Raw genomic sequence first — 21,494 nt, forward strand, 5'->3', positions numbered from 1 at the left:
CATAATGACACCCTCCCACCTGTGGTGGTGCTGTAGCACCTCAGTTTTGCATCTCCCACTCCTCATCCTGGAGTGCAGAGAAACTCCTCTGCTCCAATTAACTCCATTTCTCTGCTTCCCAATTTGCCATAAGTTTTATTATTTGGACAAATGTCATCCTTGGCTCACTGGTCATTTGCCTCATAGTCAGAAATTTGTGGGTTCAAGCCCCACTTCAGAGACTTGAGCATACAGTCTTGGCTGACACTTCAGTGCAGTACTGAGGGAGTGCTATACTGTCGAAGGTGCCTGCTTTTGGATGAGATGTTAAACTGAGCTGCCCTCTCAGATGGATGTAAAAAAATCCCACAGCACTATTTCAACGAAGAGCAGAGGAGTTCTCCCCAAAGTCCTAGCCAATATTTTTCCCTCAACCAACATCATTAAAAACAGATTATCTAGTCATGTATCTCATTGCTGTTTGTGGGACCTTTGCTGTGCGCAAATTGGCTGCCGCATTTCCCGACATTACAACAGTGACTACACTTCAAAAGTACTTAATTGGCTGTCAAGCACTTGTCCTGAGGTTGTCCTGAGTTTGTGAAAGGTGCTATAATAAATGCAAGTTCTTTCTTTCTTGGCCTTGATTCCCCCATGTGCAATTCCACAGAAGATTGAATGGTTCTATAATAAAACTTCACCTGTCAGGTCACAACAAAATACTTTGATGATCATATAATCAATATAACAAAAACAAACGGGTGCCACATGTCCACAGTTGCGTTTGGACATATTTGCAATTTGGATATGAATTGGAATTCAAATTTCAAGAATTCAGTTTCCCTAATCCAAATCTGATGCTCAAATTTCACATTGGTCAGTGTGTAAGTGGAAAATCTCTAGAAGAGGCTATAGACTCGGTGAGTACAGCTTCCCTACACCACCTGATTGACTGATGTAAGGAATCTTACAACTCCAGGTTATAGTCTAACAGTTTTATTTGAAAATCACAAGCTTTCGGAGGCTTTCTCCTTCGTCAGGTGAGTGACACTCACCTGACGAAGGAGAAAGCCTCCGAAAGCTTGTGATTTTCAAATAAAACTGTTGGACTATAACCTGGTGTTGTAAGATTCCTTACATTTGTCCACCCCAGTCCATCACCGGCATCTCCACATCATGGCTCACCTGATTGACAGCAAACTACTAGTGATTTGGATGCAAAAAGTAATTTCTCCTCAAACTAGACTACCAAGGAATTGAATAAAGTGTAGCTCTCCAGTTTGTCACATACATTTATTGCACTTATTATGACTGCCTACAGCCCCACCAGAGTGCCAAGGAATCAGATACACTGCTCCCTGACCAACACAGAACAGATGCATGAAACCCTCCCGGATTGCCAATAGACAGCCAGGAAGCTGAACTCATGCAGCTCTCCCAGACAGCTGCTTACAGTTAAGTGGGCTGCCAAAAAAATTAGGTGCATAAAGGCCTCAGACCACACTTAGCCAGAATATGGTCACGAGCTACAAGGATCTAACACATCCGTCTCCGCCAGGATAAATCAATCACAACTCTCCAGCAAAACAGGGCAAGAAAATTTAAACTGAAAAACAATCTTTGTTTTTTTTTTGAATGTACCTGGTGTTTTTGCTGCACAGCGAGGCCCTCTGCCCGTACAAGGATTGGATTGGAATGCATGAACTGGCATCACATTTCAGTCAAATTCTACTTTTTTATTTAAAGGGGAAGGTAAGTCTAGGCGTAGTAAGAAAGAAAGAACTTGCATTTATATAGCGCCTTTAACAACCTCAGGACGTCCCACTCTGTCAAGCAAAACTCTCCACCAGGGGCGCTAATTCATAATATTTCCATCACATCATATACAAACAAAGAGTGCTAATTCATAAAAGTTGCCCCTAAAAAAATTGCCCCACCCTCTCTCTGTCACTCCTCCAGCTTTATGTCTCCTATTGCTTTCCTTGGTCTTCTGACTCTGCACTCATTTGCTTCCTGCATTCCCTTCCTTTCCATTGGTGACAGAACCTTCAGGGGCGTCAGCCCTACTCTCTGGTACTCCCTCCCTATACTCTCCGTCTCTCCCCTCGACCTTTAAAAACCTACTCAATACCCACCTTTGTGACCACGTGTTCAGTCACCTCTCCTAGTCTCTTCCTCCATGACTTGCTGTCCGTTCCCTTTTCTATTCCTATTTTTTTTAATTGGCTCCCCTGTAAAGCACCTTGGGATGTTTTTAACGTTGAAGGCTCTATATAATTCAAGTTGTTACATTTTACCTACAGTTCTAGTGAGACAGTGTAAGCTGGGAGGCCTCAGACCGGTAGCTACATTATAAATGTATCCTGAGACTTCTTTCCTTTACCTTCTCTCTTCCTGTCTAGCCTTACTGCAAAGAAAGAAAGACTTGCATTTATAGATCGCCGTTCACAACCTCAGGATGTCCCAAAGCGCTTTACAGCCAATGAAGTACTTTTTGCAGTGTAGTCATTGGGGCCGATTTTCGGATGGCCAAGCAGGTTCGTTGGGGGTGGGGGACTCGTAAAATGAGGGAATCCCGGAGGGGGTCCGGAGCCCGGCTCCAACCTGCCTACTTCCGGGTTCCCCAGTGACGCGTTCGGGTGCGTGCGCAGCTCCCGCATGCGGGACTCCCACCGGCAATTAAAGCCGGCGGGATGACAATTCACATACTTATTTAGATAGTTGAGGTCCTTGACAGGCCTCATTGACAGGAGATTTTGTCAGCGGTGCAATTTTCAAATATCCTCAGCGTGTTTCCCGTGCTGTGGGAAACACTCCCTGTTGAAGCAGACGTGTTTCAGCCAGCAGCCAGTGGGAGATGCAAAGGATTTTTTGACAGTTGGGGGGAAAACCTCATTTATTGCACCAGGGCACTCTGTCACTTCAGACAAGTTTTGGCTGCAACACCTTTATCTTTCCACTCAAAATTATTAATTTATACCCTAAACTCTGCTGTGCAAACACATTTACCTACTTTGCGGACCCCCTCAAACTCAATCCTCAGGATGGGGGGGGCGCCATAGCTGCATTCATCACTTCATCCAAGGACGAGCAACATCACCAGCCTTGCCAGGCACGCCGTTCACCTTCGCCACGTGGAGCTCCACAACACAGTGCTGCGCCACACGCACCTGCACAACAGCACGGAGGGCAACAACAGAGAGAGCAGCGTCGCAGGAGGCACTACCCTCGCCACAGGGTCTACAGACCGAGGCTCAGCTTCCTGGACCTCTGTGAGGAGCAGTGCATACGGAGGCTCGGAGTCAGTCGCCAGGTAGTCGCGGACATCTGCAGCCTCCTTCATGCCGAGCTGCTCCCGGCTGGCCCGAGCATCTACTTACCTGTCGCTGTCAAAGTCACCACTGCCCTCAACTTCTTTGTCTCCGGATCATTCCAGGGTGCCACCGGGGACATCGCCGGGGTCTCTCAGTTGTCTACACACAAGTGCATAAGGCAGGTCAATGATGGCTTGTTTTGCAGTGCCTCGCACTATATCAACTTCCCCATGGATGACCTCAGCCAGACGGAGAGGGCAGTCGGATTCCACGCTGTGGCTGGCTTCCCACAGGTGCAGGGTGTAATCGATTGCACCCATATAGCAATACGAGCACCTCCACACGAGCCAGGACTGTTCATCAACAGGAAGGGCTTTCACTCCATCAACACTCAGCTCATTTGTGACCACCGCAAGAGATTCCTTCACGTGTGCGCCAGATACCCTGGCAGCTGCCACAATTCCTTCATCCTCTGGGAGTCCAACATCCCGCCCCTCTTCCACGCACCCAACACCTGCAAGGGCTGGCTCCTCGGGGACAAGGGATACTCCCTGCCCATGTGGCTCATGACACCTCTGAGGAACCCCACCACCGAACAACAGCGTCGATATAACGACAGCCACATCGCCTCCAGGTCTACAATTGAGCAGGACATGTGTGAAGCCTTGTAAGGCCAGTGCTAATGTATCTGCCTGCCTGTTTAAGGCAGCAGAAAGTTGCTCACCCTGAGTCCGAACGGCCGTTGTCAGGGCCTCAATGTTGAGCCATGCTTGAAGCTTGATGGAGGCTAACATCTCTCCATCGCAGACATTCCCGTACTTACCTGCGACACTATCTCAGAGATGCCCTCACGTCCCTGTGACAGTATATCAGAGATTCCCTCCTGTGCCTGTGCCACTCATGCGAGAGCTGGACTCCTCCATCCTCTGCGCGATTGTGGAGAGTGCGCGTGGCACCTGTTCCAGCACCTCGCAAATGCGCTGCTGCCCCTCGATCATTCTCCTTTTCATAGATGGCCCCCAAGGTTCAGCATCTGTGTCCAGCTGAGCAGAGCCTGGAGAAGAGTGCTCCCGCCAACGCGGACTCTCCACAGCTGCCCCTGCCACCAGTGTCTGCTCGTGTTTACATGTGTGTGGTGACTCACCATGTGCAACCCCAACTAAATGACGACGGGGACCCACCGAGGTGTGTGTACTGTGCTGGTGGATGGCTCACTCAGATGTGACGGTGACCCTCAGAGGCCGGCAGGTCCTCTGAGGAATCGCCCTTCGCTGTCACGGCAGTTGCTGAAGGCCCTGTACGAGAACAGAAGGCAATATTAAGCATGATGACAGATGTTGAGGTGCTGAAGATGGCAAGGCATGTTAACATCATTTGCTATTATGAGTGCTGAATGTTAAAGTTCTGTCACCAGCTGTTTGTCGGGTGACAGTCTCGGCGTCCCTGACGGACAGGCACTCGAGGGTGCGGCTCAATTCGAAAGCCTCCTGCTCCGCGTCCATGAATATGACCTGATGTTGTGGCCCCCCTCCGTTCTTCGCCTTCTCCCGTGCATTCTGGACTCTCTTCTCCTATAAGGGGAGAAAGTAGAGAGGCGTGAGTGAGGGATGGTGACGTGGCCAACCGCTGAATGCATTGGTTTGAGTGAGGCTGACCCATGAAAGAGCTGCATCAGAGGGTGAGTATGAGACAGAGCCATGACCTTGTATGAGGTTTGAGTTGAGCAGTAGTGGTGGGATGAGTACTGGGGAGGTGAGTAAGTGCAGGTAAGTTGAGGATGAGGTTTGAGTGGGTGTGAGGGGTGATGTGATAGAGTAGTGTTGGCAGTGCAGAAGGAGTTGTGGGGTGGGGGCGGTGACGTGGAATGCGGAGTGTAGGAGAATCAGTAAGTGTACTCACTTTGGCTGACCTAGTTAGGTCATTGAAGCGCTTCCTGCACTGGATCCAGCTGTGGGATACATTGCTGCTGCTGATGACCTCCTCTGCCACCTCGAGCCAGGCCTTCTTGGTGGCAGAGGCAGGCCACTTCCTCCCAACCGCTGGGTAGAACACATCCCTCCTCCTCCTCACCCCATCCAGTAACACCTGGAGTGAGACATCAGTAAACCTGGGAGCAGCCTTTCCCCTGGGCTGCTCCATGCTGCTATTTTGGTTCTTTGCTGCAGGAACAGCATTGGAGGACTGCCTCTTTAAATAGGGCTCCTGCAGCTGACAGCCTGTGATGCAGGTGCACAGTCCACCCACTGCGCTGGTTTCCAATGGGAAATCCGGAAGCCAGGGTAAGTGGCTTCAATTTACCCGCGATCGCGTGGGGAAAGCATCGATTTTACTGGGCGCGTTACCCACGTGGCAGCCAATTTGCGTAAAGCAAGGTCCCACAAACAGCAATGTGATAATGACCAAATAATCTTCTTTATTGATGTCAGTTGAAGGATAAATATCAGACAGGACACCAGGGAGAATGCCCCTGCACTTCTTCAAAATAACCCACTGGGCCTTTTTCATCCACCTGAGAGGGCAGACAGGGCCTTGGTTTAACATCTCATCCGAAAGACGGCAACTCTGACAGTGCAGCACTCCCTCAGTACTGAACTGAATTGTCAGCCTAGATTATGTGCTCAAGTCATTGGAGGAACTTGAACCCACAAGCTTCTGTCCTAGAGGTGAGAATGTTACCAATTGAACCACAGCAGTAATAGATGGAGTAGCCTTGGTGGCAAATACATTGGGCTCGATTTTCGCACCCCCGAGCGGGTGCGTTCGTGGTGGAGGGGCTGCGAAAATCCGGGATTCCCAGGGCGGGTCTGGAGCCCGGCTCCAACCCGCCCACTTCCGGGTTCCCCAGTGACGCGCAGACATGCGCACGCAGCCCCCGCATGTGGGACTCCCACCGGCTTGGTGCCACTTAAAGTAATCATTAAGGTATTTCAGGTCATTTAGAGACCTGATTAACGTGACATTTTAGGAGGGGTGGGATTTTGCAAACAACTGGGACTGTTTCCCGTACTGGGGGAAACACTCCCAGTTCAAATGGACGTGTTGCAGCCATCGGCCTGTGGCAGCTGCAAAGGTCCATTTGACAGGTTGTGGGGGGAGACCCTCACTCATTGCAGGAGGCCACTCTGTCACTTTGGACAAAGTTTGGCCTCCACCACCCTCCTCCTAACAATAAAAGTCACCAACTTGCACACTTACCCCGGTGTCCAGACACATGTACCTACCTTGCGGACCCCCTCAGATGTACATCTTCCAGATGGGGGCCGCCGTAGCTGCAGTCATGACCTCCTCGGAGGGCGAGCAGCATCACCAGCCTCGCCGGCCACGCCATCCACTTCTGACACGTAGAGCCCCACAACACAGTGCTGTGACACATCCACCTGCACAGCAGGAGGGAGGGCAACTGCAGAGAGAGATGCATCGCAGAAGGCACTACGCTCGCCACAGGGTCCACAGACCGAGGCTCAGCTTCCTGGACCTCTCTGAGCAGCAGTGCACACAGAGGCTCAGAGTCACTCAACATGTAGTCGTGGACATCTGCAGCATCCTTCATGCCGAGCTGTTTCCAGCTGGGCCGAGCACCATCTTCTTACCTGTTGCTGTCAAAGTCACCACTGCCCTCAACAACTTCTCCTCCGCATCCTTCCAAGGTGCCACCGGGGACATCGCCGACGTCTCTCAGCCGTCTGCACAAAAGAGCCCTGCAAATACACCTACACCCACTCTGCAGTGACACAATGGGTGGCATCAGTTGTGGGTCTTCATTGTGATCCTCAGGAAAGGGCATTATTGCACAAACCAGACAAGATTCGCAAAGACGTGGCAGTAGTGGTGACAATATAATATGTAATGTGAGTTGATCAGAAATTAAATATAAGTAAAAACCATGACAAACCCTCAAACACCCTTGTGCATCCTCTTCATGCTCACGACACGTTTGCCTTACGCTTCCTACTGCACATATGTGATGCATGCCCTGTGGCTGCAGCACAGGTAGTGGCAGGTTGAGTGAGGCTGACCGTGAAAGAGATGCATGAGAGGGTGAGTATGAGATAGAGCCATGAGATTGTATGAGGATTGGGTTGAGTGGTAGTGGCGGGATGAGTACTGGCGAGGTGAGTAAGTGCAGGTAAGATGAGGATGAGCTTTGAGTGGGTATGAGGGGTGATGTGATAGAGTAGTGTTGGCAGTGCAGAAGGAGATGTGGGGTGGGGACGGTGATGTGGCAGACGGAGTGTAGGGGAATGAGTAAGTGTACTCACTTTGGCTGACCTACTTAGGTCATTGCAGCGCCTCCTGCACTGTATCCAGGTGCGCGATATGTTGGTGGTGCAGGTGACCTCCTCTGCCACCTCGAGCCAGGCCTTCTTGGTGGCCGAGGCAGGCCGCTTCCTCCCACCCACCGGGGGGGAAGATCTCTGTCCTCCCCCTCCTCCTCACCCCATCCAATAAGACCTGGAGTGAGGCATCATTAAACCTGGGAGCAGCCTTCCCCCTGGGCTGCTCCATGCTGTAATTTTTCCTATTTCCTGCAGCATCAGTCAGTGGAGGACTGCCCCTTTAAATAGAGCTCCTCCAGCTGACAGCCTATGCTGTGCTGCGCAGCTTTCCAGCGCGAAACCCAGAAAGCACAGGTAAGAGGCTCCAATCAAGCTGGAATCGCGTGCGGAGCACCCCGATTTCACTGGCGCCCAGTCGATCCCCCACTGCGAACCCACCACCCTCCTAATATTGGGCCCATTATGTTTTAACATGGAATCACAATTTTCGCATGATACTTTCATGCAAACAACAAATATTTGCAGCTAGTCGATGTATAGAAAACCAAATGTACATTTACTGCTTTGATTCCTTGCAGTCCATCATTACTATACTATTGCAGTAAATATGCCATATTCAGCACTTTATACCAATGGACGTTTCATTCCATTCAGGGACTGGAAATGAATTTTAACAGGTTTTTTCTGTGTATTTGTATCAAATCTTGTAGCTATAAATTCACATTATTTCCATCGAATCAAGTTGTACTTGACACAGAGATGGCCCCCTGAATTTAATACTTAATTCCTATTTAGGAGACTTTTGAGAGTGATAGAAGTGAGCTGCAGCTCTGTAAGCTTATAATAAAAGTAAATTCAACATCAAATAAAAATGACATAAAAATGGACTACCTTAAAATAATAAACATGCGTTCTACATAGAATAAATGATGCCAAGACTTGACATATGACTTCAGCCCATTTGTTTTGCTTCTGAGACCTGCCTCACTTGTAAAAAAATAACTTGTATATTTCATTTACTTGGTTATGGGTCCGTTGTATGTGGTTCGGTGTCAAATTTTGTTTGAAAACGCTCCCGTGAAGCTCCTTGGGACATTTTACTATGTTAAAGGCACTATATAAATGCAAGTTATTGTTGTTGTTATATTAGTCCCTACAAGAAAGCAACACTTAAACCGACAATAATGAACCCACAAGTAGTTCACAAGAACCGAGTATATCACCTAGTTGCAGCTTCACTGTCCTTATGGAGAGCATTTAATGGAGTTATGTACAGCAACATCAAATATTAATCTCTTCTATTCTGAATCAAAGACTGATGGCATCATTTCAAAATGTTACACATTCTGTCACAGATAATCTATTTTTTCAGGGTGGATAGATTTATAACAAGCCAGGGTTCTTATTCCAATGGTAAAATGTCTGATTGCCCTTCTCTCAAATCACGAGCTTTTTTCTACAGCTGTAGCACAGCTTCACAGACACATTTTCAGAGGAGAAATTAATGGCACAGCGATCACGTCTTTCTAACGACTGCGGCTGATAATACAAGGGGGAGTTCGGGTTCTATGAACTGCAAAGATCAGTGGCAACCTGGGGATGCTGAACAAATGTCACAGGTTCAGAATTGTACCTGACAAGAGATCGTTGTGGTAATTTTCTTTTGAGTTTGTGCTGCTGATGAGGAGCCACCGTCTGCCTTCTCAGGTGGACGTAAAAGATCCCACGGCACGATGAGAAGAAGAGCAGGTTAGTTCTCCCCAGTGTCCTGGCCAATATTTATCCCTCAACCAAAAACATTATCTGGTCATTTATCTCATTGCTGTTTGTGGGACCTTGCTGGGCAGAAATTGGCTGCTGTGTTTCCCTATATTGTAACACTTCAAAAGTACTTCATTTGCTGTAAAGTGCTTTGGGACGTCCTAAGGTCATGAAAGGAACTATATAAATGCAAGTCTTTCTCTTTACTCCACCTGGCCTACACATATATTGCATGGTTCTTTTTCTGTTTTTAATGATTGGCATTTATCGGGTTTATGCCACTGATTAGTTGGCATGATTGGTAGATGTTATAAAATTGCAGAGAAGTAACTGCCAGCTTATGGTTAGGAAAATCTGCGTACATAGAATAACAGCACCGGTAAAAATATTCTCAGACATTAGTAAGGGTTTGAGTAGTGTTGCTTTCATTAATTAAATAGACCTTGACTAAAGTTTAGTTGACTAAACTTGTTGGGATAAATTTTGTGATGCCCTACACCTTCAGTGAGGCCTTGGTCACAGTTGAAGCCTAGGATTTTCTGATATGTGCTGGCTGGATGCAAGGCCTCACCAGCAGGCAGGGCCTCTAGAAATTTACCCTTTTGTATTTTCATCAGCCAATTTCTTATGGAAACTAAAATTAAAATGAAACCAAGATTCAAGATAAAGAGATGGGAAAAGTAAAATTAAAATTATTTCCAGGAAATGAAATAATTCAGGCCAGTAATTCACAACTTTTGGAACAGACGTTGGAAATTGGATTCGATAAATAAAGTCTTAGTTCTCATTCAAACTCCAGCTTCTTACTTCTCAACTTATTTTGTGGCCCTGTGAGTTGTACAAGAAGTGAAATAACAACCATGATGTAAATGTTAATAAAAGTTCCTGGAAAGCCTAGAACAAAAATAAGTTAAGCAACCATCACATTTTTGCTCATAATATTTCCAAGATTAAGGCCGGAATTTCCCCGGAGCTTCTCCCGCTCCAGGACTGTGATTTCACCGGAGGTGTGACCCAAAATCCCAAGTCCTTCTGACTCAAAGGCAAGAGTGCTGCCAACTGAGCAATCTTGACACAAATACTAAAGACAGTTTATAAAAACTGCACACGATTCATAATCATCAATATAATGGTCTACGATATCATTTATTGCATTTTTGCGTGAAGCTCCTGGCCTTGGTTTGATTTGGTGTTTCAGTAGGACTAGCTTCTATATTCATTGCAGATGTTCTAAAACTTGTTTATAAATAACTTTGTCGTGTAGGAACTGGATGCTGGGTTTCCCTACATTCTAACACTTCAAAAGTACTTCATTGGTATTTGCCTACAATACAACAGTGACTGTACTTCCAAAGCAATTCATTGGTGTCAGCCTTGGTTCAGTGGTAGCGCTCTTGCCAGTAAGGCCGAAGGTCATGGCGTCAACTCCCACTCCAGAGACTTGGACACATAGGGCTCGATGTTACCAGGGCTGCGGGTTCGCAGCGGGGGGTAGATTGGGCGCGTGGGTAACGCGCCCGGCGAAATCAGCCTGCCCCCTGCGCGATCGCAGCCTAATTGGATCCACTTACCTGTTCTTCCGGGTTCCCCACTGCTGATCTGCGCGTCGGGCGGGCTGCGCATGCGCAGTAAGGTCTGTCAGCTGGAGGAGCTCTATTTAAAGGGGCAGTCCTCCACTGACCGATGCTGCAAGAAATAGGAAAAATTACAGCATGGAGCAGCCCAGGGGGAAGGCTGCTCCCAGGTTTAATGATGCCTCACTCTAGGTATCATTGGATGGGGTGAGGAGGAGGGGGAGGGCAGAGATCTTCTCCCCGGCGGGCGGGAGGAAGCGGCCTGCCTCTGCCACCAAGAAGGCCTGGCTCGAGGTGGCAGAGGAGGTCACCTGCACCACCAACATATCGCGCACTTGGATACAGTGCAGGAGGCGCTGCAATGACCTAAGTAGGTCAGCCAAAGTGAGTACACTTACTCATTCCCCTACACTCCGTCTGCCACATCACCGTCCCCACCCCACATCTCCTTCTGAACTTCCAACACTACTCTATCACATCACCCCTCACACCCACTCAAAGCTCATCCTCATCTTACCTGCACTTACTCACCTCACCAGTACTAATCCCGCCACTACCACTCAACCCAATCCTCAGACAATCTCATGGCTCTATCTCATACTCACCCTCTCATGCATCTCTTTCACAGTCAGCCTCACTCAACCTACCACTACCTGTGCTGCAGCCACAGGGCATGCATCACATATGTGCAGTAGGAAGCGTAAGGCAAACGTGTCGTGAGCATGAAGGGGATGCACAAGGGTGTTTGAGGGTTTTTACTTATAGTTAATTTCTGAGCAACTCACATCACATATTATATTGGCACCACTACTGCCACGTCTTTGCGAATCTTGTCTGGTTTGTGCAATAATGCCTTTTCCTGAGGATCACAATGAAGACCCACAACTGATGCCACCCATTGTGTCACTGCAGAGTGGGTGTAGGTGTATTTGCAGGGCTCTTTTGTGCAGACAACTGAGAGACGTCGGCGATGTCCCCGGTGGCACCCTGGAAGGATGCGGAGGAGAAGTTGTGGAGGGCAGTGGTGACTTTGACAGCGACAGGTAAGAAGATGGTGCTCGGGCCAGCCGGGAGCAGCTCGGCATGAAGGATGCTGCAGATGTCCACGACTACATGTCGAGTGACTCTGAGCCTCCGTGTGCACTGCTGCTTAGAGAGGTCCAGGAAGCTGAGCCTCGGTCTGTGGACCCTGTGGCGAGGGTAGTGCCCTCTGCGACGCATCTCTCTCTGCCGTTGCCCTCCCTCCTGCTGTGCAGGTGGATGTGTCACACCACTGTGTTGTGGAGCTCCATGTGTCAGAGGTGGACGGCGTGGCTGGCGAGGCTGTTGATGCTGTTCGCCCTCCGAGGAGGTCATGTCTGCAGTTACAGCGGCCCCCATCCGGAAGATGTACATCTGAGGGGGTCCGCAAGGTAGGTACATGTGTCTGGACGCCGGGGTAAGTGTGCAAGTTGGTGACTTTTATTGTTAGGAGGAGGGTGGTGGAGGCCAAACTTTGTCCAAAGTGACAGAGTGGCCTCCTGCAATGAGTGAGGGTTTTCCCCCCACACATGTCAAATGGACCTTTGCAGCTGCCACAGGCTGATGGCTACAACACGTCCATTTGAACTGGGAGTGTTTCCCCCAGTACGGGAAACAGTCCCAGTTGTTTGTAAAATCCCAACCATCCTAAAATATCTCATTAATCAGGTCTGTAAACGACCTGGAATACCAAAATAAATACCTTAAGTGGCACATGCGGGGGCTGCGCGCGCATGCCAGTGCGTCTGTGGGAATCCCGGAAGTGGGCGGGTTGGAGCCGGGATCCCGACCCGCCCGGGAACGCACCCGATCGCGGGTGCTAAAATAGAGCCCATAATCTAGACTAACACTCCAGTGCAGTACTGAGGGAATGCTTTTGGATGAGACATTAAACTGAGGCCCCATCTGCCCTCTCAGGTGGACATAAAAGATCCCACGGCACTATTTGAGCAGCGGAGTTCTCCCTGGGTTCTTGGCCAATATTTATCCCCAACCAACATTACCAAAACAGATTATCTGGTCATTATCTCATTGCTGTTTGAGGGACAGAACTGTGTGCAAATTGGCTGCGGCATTTCCTACATTACAACAGTGATTACACTTCAAAAGTACGTCATTGGCTGTAAAGCGCTTTGGGACACCCTGAGCTCATGAAAGGTGCTATAAAAATACAAGTCTTTCTTTCTTCTTCTTTTGGACATCCTGAGGAAATGTCATATAAAAGTAATTTATTTTCTTTCTTTACCTAAGAGCTGTAACTATGTCATTGGATTCAAAATATTGCTATATTATTCACTTTTGCCAGTGCTCTGTTGAAACATTGAAATCTTTCTCTTTACTTGAAAACTAATTCTAAGGTCTGACTGTGGTAATGGACATGTCCTTCGTATATATCCCACCATGAAAAAAAATTACTCGAGTTTGCCTTTAACAAGGAATTAAGCGGCACATTCTTTTTACCTTTGGTTTGGAAACCACAATTCAGCATGGCAGCAACGTTCTGAGGAACAAAAATAATGTGCGGAAAGTTCATTGCTAAGTCAGCCCTCTGTGGCGGACTCAGTAATCTGATATCTGATCCATGGAGCTCTTTTTCTAATTTTTTGTTCCACTTTACCCATAGGGGAAAATAGAGTCCCTTAAAGCTACACCGAGCTTTTACCTTTTTTTTGACTGACATGCCAACATACATAGAATTTACAGCACAGAAACAGGCCATTCAGCCCAACTGTTCCACACGAGCTTCCACCCACCCTACTTCATCTAACCCTATCAGCCCTAACCTTCTATTCCATTCTCCCTCACGTGTTTATCTAGCTTCCCCTTAAATCATCTCAGAACAGATCATTTAGTTTCAGGGGCTAAATTGGACAGCTCTTCAAAGAGCCAACACAGGCACAACGGGCCGAATGGCTTCCGTCTGTGCCGAAGGATTCTATGATTCTATGATATTAATCTGTTCCTTCAGTTCTGTTTTTACTCTGGTATTTGTCATTGGTTAAAGACGTCATCCGGCTATAGAAAGGTTCAGAGTTTTTTTTTTGCATTTTAATATTGTTTTAAGCTCACCAGCTACTGAGCATTGAGTCTAAGCCATCCATGAAAAAGTCAATACACTAATTCAATAATTCATACACAAGTTTCGAGAGATTTGCTTCAGTAAAAATATCAAGCTGTGTTCCTGCTAATGTAACTTTAATCAGATGCATTAATTCATTTCTCAGGTAGTCATAAGGCAATTCTGACAACCGTAGCTCCTCAAAAGCATTTATTCAATCTAATGTGTCACACAATTCAGCTCAGTGTCTTCTTTCTGTTTTTTTTCACTGTTTAGGAAAGGAGTGCTGCATGAAATTCTAAATTAAAAAGCCAAGATTTTGCCATTGAATAGAATTGCTCACCTCTGACTTTCTAACATCAGTTACGGTTTATACATTAGTTTTATTTTTTTTTACTTGAGCACAAGACCTAGGCTGACACTCCCAATGCAGTACTGAGGGAGTGCTGCACTGTCAGAGGTGCCGTCTTTCCGATGAGACGTTGAACCGAGGCCCCATCTGCCCTCTCAGGTGGGCATAAAAGATCTCACGGCACTGTTTCAAAGAAGAACAGGGGAGTTCTCCTTGGTGTCCTGGCCAATATTTATCCCTCAACCAACATTACTAAAAAAAAACAGATTATCAGGTTATTGTTACATTACTGTTTGTGGGACCTTGCTGTGCGCAATTTAGCTGCCACGTTTCCTACATTACAACAATGACTACACTTCAAAAGTACTTAATTGGCTGTAAAGCGTTTGGGACATCCTAAGGTCTTGAAAGGTGCTATTTAAATGCAGGGCTTTCTTTTAAATATTAGATTTAGTGATAGAGAAATGCAATCTACACTAAGATGAAGTTTAGAATTTCTCCACAGAAAAGGTTATAGAAGATTAGAAACGCTTTGCCACTTTCACTCAAGTCATTTTTTCTTCTGACCTTTTGTGACTTCTGGAGCGTTTACCCACTGGATATAAATATCGAAACGTCTAGATTCCAGAGACAGAATTGAAAAAAGCTGCTCAGAGCTGTGTTAGTCAGAAACGCTGGTTTGGTGAGGATTGTCGCTATAAAATAGTCCGTTTATTTTAAGTTAAATGAGCAGTTTCTCAGCTATTTGCCAGTCTTTACATGGTAGATTTCCTCTGTTCACTATTTATAGTGAATTTATGAACGGGCCCTTTGTCCTTGCATTGATGATTTTGCTACAAATAGTAAACAGAAGAAATCTTTTCCCTTCGTGCAGAATTACAAGGTCATTTTTAAGATGTATTAGTGGAAAAATGATTTAATCCTGCTGTTCCTCTCAGTTCAGAAGTTGGCATTAGTGCAGTGTTAAAGGCTACACTTCAAGAACAGACTCAATGTCCAGAGCTCAGGAATTGCAGCATCTAACGATTGTCATGAAGATTCCGGTTTACTTACTGCTGAAATTGGAGATGGGAGAAAAGAAGCATCAAACTGCATCTTGTGGTTTATTCTAGCATAAAACATGCCAATGCATTCTTTCTAACCATATTAAAGGAACCAGCATACTGGCCTATACAGGTGTGAATCAAGCCTTGCAGCTCCTGTTGACTGTAGTTCAGCTGCAGACCAGAGGTGGTGAGAACTCACAAAATGGCAGGTACGTTCGAGGGAACGTACCTGCCATTTTGTGAGTAAATGTCACAATGCAATGTACATCTCTTTATGTTTACAACTAATATTTTATAGTTTTCATCCACTTATGAAGAAGAGTCTATACTTAAAGAGCCATCCACCTGGGTCTTTGTTGAAAAGTGTTGATGTGGAGATGCCGGTGATGGACTGGGGTTGACAATTGTAAACAATTTTACAACACCAAGTTATAGTCCAGCAATTTTATTTTAAATTCACAAGCTTTCGGAGACTTCCTCCTTCCTCAGGTAAATGTTTTACCTGAGGAAGGAGGAAGTCTCCGAAAGCTTGTGAATTTAAAATAAAATTGCTGGACTATAACTTGGTGTTGTAAAATTGTTTACAATTGAAAAGTGTTGGCCAACCTTATTCCCTTGCTCGCCAGACAATGTGACACGGAGGCACATGCGTTGCTAAAATTGGCCATTCCATCGTAAAAAAAATCACTGCAAAGGACATGAATCATGGCTATTCAGCTGTTTCCCTTCCTGGGTGATTAGGACAATGACCTAGAAATTCCATTAGGCCAGTTTACAGAGAACGATCCATGCACCCAAAGATGAAAGGCCCGAGAAATTGTTCCTGGGGCTTCACCTAAATAATCGTGATGACTTAATGACATCAGACTGAAGAATCAAATTTCGGGCTACCTGTCTTGCCAGCAGCGGGCCCTGGATGGCAGCAGGAGTGACGTGGAGCCCTTAGGAGCACTCCTGCTCCACCTGGCTCCGTATTTTGGTAGCAGCTGTTAGCTAGGCTGCATTCACGTCTAGAAAACCTGAGCAGAGCAGATCCACTCAGGGCAGCCCAATTTCCCAGAGGGACCCTAAAACAGGTGTTATGCCCCTCATTAGCATTTGCAAAGTCCTTAACGCCTGATTTAGGCGGCTGCCCTCGACGTCTGAAAGATATTGCGACCCAATTTCAGTTCAGGCATTTTTCAGGTGTCCTCGGGGCCCAAAATTAGGCCCCGTTGTACCCGTTTTCTGCCCATAAAACAGGCACAACAAGGTCCAATTTCCACCACAGTGTCTCTTACAGATAACTGCAAAAGGTTGAAGAGTAAATCGAAATTCAGATACTTTGAAAAAAAGCTTTTATATTTTCAACAGTTTTCTTTGGTCACGTCTGAAACGTTCAGAGACCCATTGTTATGTTTAAGATTCTCCAATTCAGGCTACAGAGAAATCCAAACTCGCCTGTAGGCTTTCTGTTTACCCAATATGGAGTGTACACTCTCTCCTTGTAGTGACACATCCCACATACCCAAGACCAGAGATTGTTTGGCAAAGCCAAGGCTTATGATCTTCAATGACAAACACCTTAAAACAGCTTATATAATGTAAGTGTAATATCCTGGACTGAGTAATGAGATGCTAAGCAGTTAGATTGGTTTGTGAGGATTGTCACTGTAAAATAATCTGTCAATGTTAACATGACACATTTATGTGAACAACATATTAGTATTGATCAAGTTGAGATCTAATGCTACTTAAATGTGCATTATGAGGTAACTTTCTGACTTTTTGCAGGGACCCTCAGGGAAGTGCAAGGTTGGTAAATAAAAAAATCTACAACTTCCAGAAAATAACTTATTTCACATGTTCCACGTCTTTTTGTCTAGTAGCCAAAATTTATCTGCAGGAAGGGACTCTGAATCAGCATTCCAGATCAAGTTATTCAACACAGTACGGTGTAGAACAGCTGAATGACCCCTACCTGGGCTACCATGACCGTGATTGACGGCCCATCCAGAAAATATCCAAAGGACAGGAGAAAGGCAAAGCAACATAATATGGTGTAGGGAAGCAGAACAACCCCAAATGGGTTACTGTGTTGCTCATTTTATAGAGGGTACGGTAGTGTAGTGGTTGTGTTACTGGACTAATAATCCCACCATAGCAGTTTGAGAATTTGAAAAAATTTGGAAATAAAAAGTTGGTATCAGCAAAAGTGACCAAGTTGAATTGTTGTAAAAATCCAACTCGTTCACTAACGTCCTTTAGGAAATGAAACCTGCCGTCCTTACCTGGTCCGGCCTATATGTGACTCCAGATCCACACCAATGTGGTTGATTCTTAACTGCCCTCATGAAGTGGCCTTGCAAGCCACTCAGTCAAGGCAACTAGGGATGGGCAGTAAACGCCAGCCTTGCCAGCGACGCCCACATACTGAAAATTAATAATAATTTTTTTTTTAAATTGTGTGCTTGAAAACCCGGACTGATTTAGTTTGGGTTTTACTCTTCTGATTTGATGTGACGTGACTAACCTTTTTTTCTGTTATCACTCCACCAGTTCAGGTGCTGATAACAGTGTGAATGGACCAGAAAGAGGTGTGGGTGCCAGAGACACTTAAGACATGGAAACAGCTCCAGGTGACAAATGTTCTTCTTTGGTTTGTGAGTCTGATGATGCAGAAATGGATGAAGAAAGTGACACAATTATTGATAGAACTGGTAGTGAGTAGAAACCACTCCGCATCATCAACACAGTGCTGCAATGAGGAATGTTCTAGCACATCAGCCAGGCTTGACAAGTGTTAACAGCAACAGCAACCCCATCTGTAATAGTTTTGAACTTTTCTTCCCATATAACAACTTGTTTAAGATAGTCAAACAGATATATGAAAAAACTAGGCATCATTTTGAAACCAATTGTTATTTAGAGACCGTGGGCTTCATTGCTGCCTTTATTTTTACCAGTAGACCCCCCCTGATTCCTGAGATCACCTGATAATCCAAGTTGAAAAAATTGTGCCAGGGATTAATAGAAAAGGCTTCCTTAGAGAACAGGGAAAGGGTATTTGGCTTTTAAAAATCTATCCAACTAATCAGTGTTATGTATTAAAAGATACACTTTTAGTCTAGTATATAACCTCAAAATATTTAAAAGGAGACAATAGTTTATTTTCGTTTGAGTAACTAACTAATAGTGCAAGCTGTATTCCCAGAAAAATTAAAGATAGATTTTAAAGATTTGCACTAAGGCCTACATTTTAAATTTGCCGAGTCCATGGGGCAGGGCCAAGAAGGACAGAATGCACCCCAGTCCATTGCTCAGTGACTGCAGTCCAGGGAGCCTGTGCACAAGCTGCTTGCGAGCCCCATTAAGACCCCACATTATTCAAATTAGGAGGCCTCCCCATAATGTGCTGCAGGTGCACAGACACATTTGGAATGGGCACTGAAAGATAGGTCCTATTGAAAAATTGTAATTTTTTCCCCCTGCCAAGCTCTTCCCCCTTCTACCTATGCTGCCCTGCCTACCCTGCCTCACTGTGCCACCATTTGCCTCTGTTCCCCAACCCCCTCCCCCCCCCACTGACCCTGGCCCCTAGCTCCTCCATTCCAGGAAAAATTTCGGACGCTCTGGGGGTAATTCTGACTTTGTGCGATAGTGTAAAACAGGTGAAAGCAAATCGGCCGCCCATTTTACATCTCTCCCTCATTTTTCTTTCCATTGACTTCAATGGGCTGCCGATTCACTGTCACTCATTTTACACTGTCACACAAAGTCACAATTACCCCCTCTATGGGTAGGCAGAAACCATTAATTGGTTTGTGGCACCTTGAATTTTGTTGCCGATCTTGGCACTCTCAATGTGGCATGAGAAACGCACCATGTACGTCAGAAAAATGTTTAAATGAGCTGACCGTGTGGCATCAGGCAAGGTCAACTCATTTGCGCACAGTACGTAAAAGAATGACTTGCATTTGTATAGCGCCTTTCACAGCCTCAGGAATTCCCAAAGCTCTTTACAGCCAATGAAGTATTTTTTTAAAGTGTAATCGCTGTTGCAATGTAAGAAACGCAGCAGCTAATTTGCCCACCACAAGGTCCCACAAACAGTAATATGATAATGACCAGATAATCTGTTTTACTGGTGTTGGTTGAGGGATAAATGTATGCCAGGACACCAGAGAAACGGTGCCCTGGGATCTTTTACGTCCCCTGAGAGGGCAGACGGGGCCTCGGTTTAACATTTCATCCAAAAGATGGCACACTCTGACAGTGCGACGCTCCCTCAGTACTGCACTGGAGTTTCAGCCTGGATTTTGTGCTCAAGTCCCTGGGGTGGGATTATGAACTCACAACCTTCTGACTCAGAGGCGAGAGTGCTACCTCTGAGGCACAGCTGCGTACTGGGCAGTGGTCTTAGCGGTACAGTTCTGGGACCACACCTCGTTTATGCCCCTGTGTTTACTATGGGCAATATTCTCATCATTTTTATGGAAAGGAGGCACACATCTTTCACCAGGTGGTAAACATGATTGATGGCACCCATGTGGGCATCTCCCATCAACCCTAAAAGTACAGACAGAGCTTCCATTCAATTAACGTGCAGGTGGTGTCCTCCGAATGGAAGCTAACGTCTATTAGCCAAGGCCAAGAGCATGTTTAACATTGAGCTTAACAGTAAGATAAACCAAGACAGGTCTTATTTTAGCCTTTCTTCTTGGTCACCAGTCCTGGCTGAATTCAACTAACCTGGGACCTCCTGACGTTTATGGGTAAAAATATATCCAATATATTACCCATGATGCCACATAATTTATAGGCTCCCAAGGATTGGGTGAATGGTTGCGCGGGGACCAGGGTTAACCTCAGCAAGCGTGATAATTCACAGAATAGCAGTGGAACGTAAATATAGAATCATAGAAATTTACGGCACAGAAAGAGGCCATTCGGCCCATCTTGTCTGTGCCAGCCGAAAAAGAGCTATCCAGCCTAATATAGTGAGGAGTAAATACCAGAATTGAACATTTTAAAACTGAGGTTGATAAATTTTTGACAGTCAAGGGTATTAAAGGTTACAGAACCAAAGTGGGTAGATGGAGATAAGATACAGATCAGCCATGATCTAATTGAATGGCGGAACAGGCTCGAGGGGCTGACTGGCCTACTCCTGTCCCTATGTTCCTGGAATTAACATGGAGCACACTAAGGGATTTCTCAAGTAAGAGGATCACTGTTTGGTGCCCAAAATAATCACCGTTTATTGAATATTGCATAGCTTCACTATATAAAGAATAGTCATCATGCAGTAGGATGAATAGGAGGCACGTGGGCAACCAGAAGCAGAGGAGCGGATAAGGAAGAAGAGGAGAATTGGAGGATCTCAAGTTGCAGTTGGAAATTTGGTGTGGTAGGCACACATTGAGGATTGCCTCGCAGTTCCTGGTGAAGCTAGCTCTCCTTGTTGCCAGTGGGGGTTCCCCTGTGCCATAGTCGGGTGCAGCCCCGAAATTGCCAACTTCAACATGCTTAGTTTCAGACTGAAAAGCTTCAGCTTCAAGTTGTCTTGTCTGTTGCTCAATTCCAGCTGCCTCACTTTGGCAGGTCTCAGAAACTCTTGGTCAAGTTCATAGAGCAACAGTGAGGTAAGGGGAGAAAAACTGACATCTAGCTTATTTCACTTGACTCACACTCCCTGCTGACTGTGGCCAGCCTGTCTGACTGTGCTGGCTGGAGGAGGATGTCAGGTGGTGACCAGGTGTACAGAGGAGGGGGAAGACAAAACTGTCCTCTTTTTCACTGATGCAAAATTAGTTTGGCTTCACACATCTATATAAATAATTCATTTTTAGTTATGGTGTTGAACTCTACATGAAAGGTATTACATTCAAACACCTATTGTTTATGGTGCTTGTTTAATGTAGATCATTCTCTGCATGTAGAAGCTTTTAAACAATGTGCTTTTCATTATAAGGTACTATTCCGATATACCGGGCTAGAAATTCGGCCATGCAGCGCTCATTGTATTGGCGCTACGTGGCTACCTGAAGTTCCAAAATGGCATCCGGAATGCGCGCGCACACTTCTAGCATGACGTGCGCCGGACACCATCTTGGTAAAGGTGTTTGCGCAG

General features: G+C 46.1%; 1 long non-coding RNA gene across 1 annotated transcript in view; it reads left to right on the forward strand.

The window, feature by feature from the left end:
- The window catches only part of LOC137301892 (uncharacterized), a 98,525-nt gene extending 80,528 nt beyond the window's left edge, over nt 1-17,997 (forward strand). Inside the window, exon 3 of the long non-coding RNA XR_010958387.1 lies at nt 17,921-17,997. This is a non-coding gene — a long non-coding RNA (uncharacterized lncRNA). The remainder of the gene's footprint in view (nt 1-17,920) is intronic.
- The last annotated feature ends 3,497 nt before the right edge of the window (nt 17,998-21,494 follow it).

The sequence above is a fragment of the Heptranchias perlo genome, chromosome 34 (assembly GCF_035084215.1).
Source record: "Heptranchias perlo isolate sHepPer1 chromosome 34, sHepPer1.hap1, whole genome shotgun sequence".
Lineage (NCBI taxonomy): Eukaryota > Metazoa > Chordata > Chondrichthyes > Hexanchiformes > Hexanchidae > Heptranchias > Heptranchias perlo.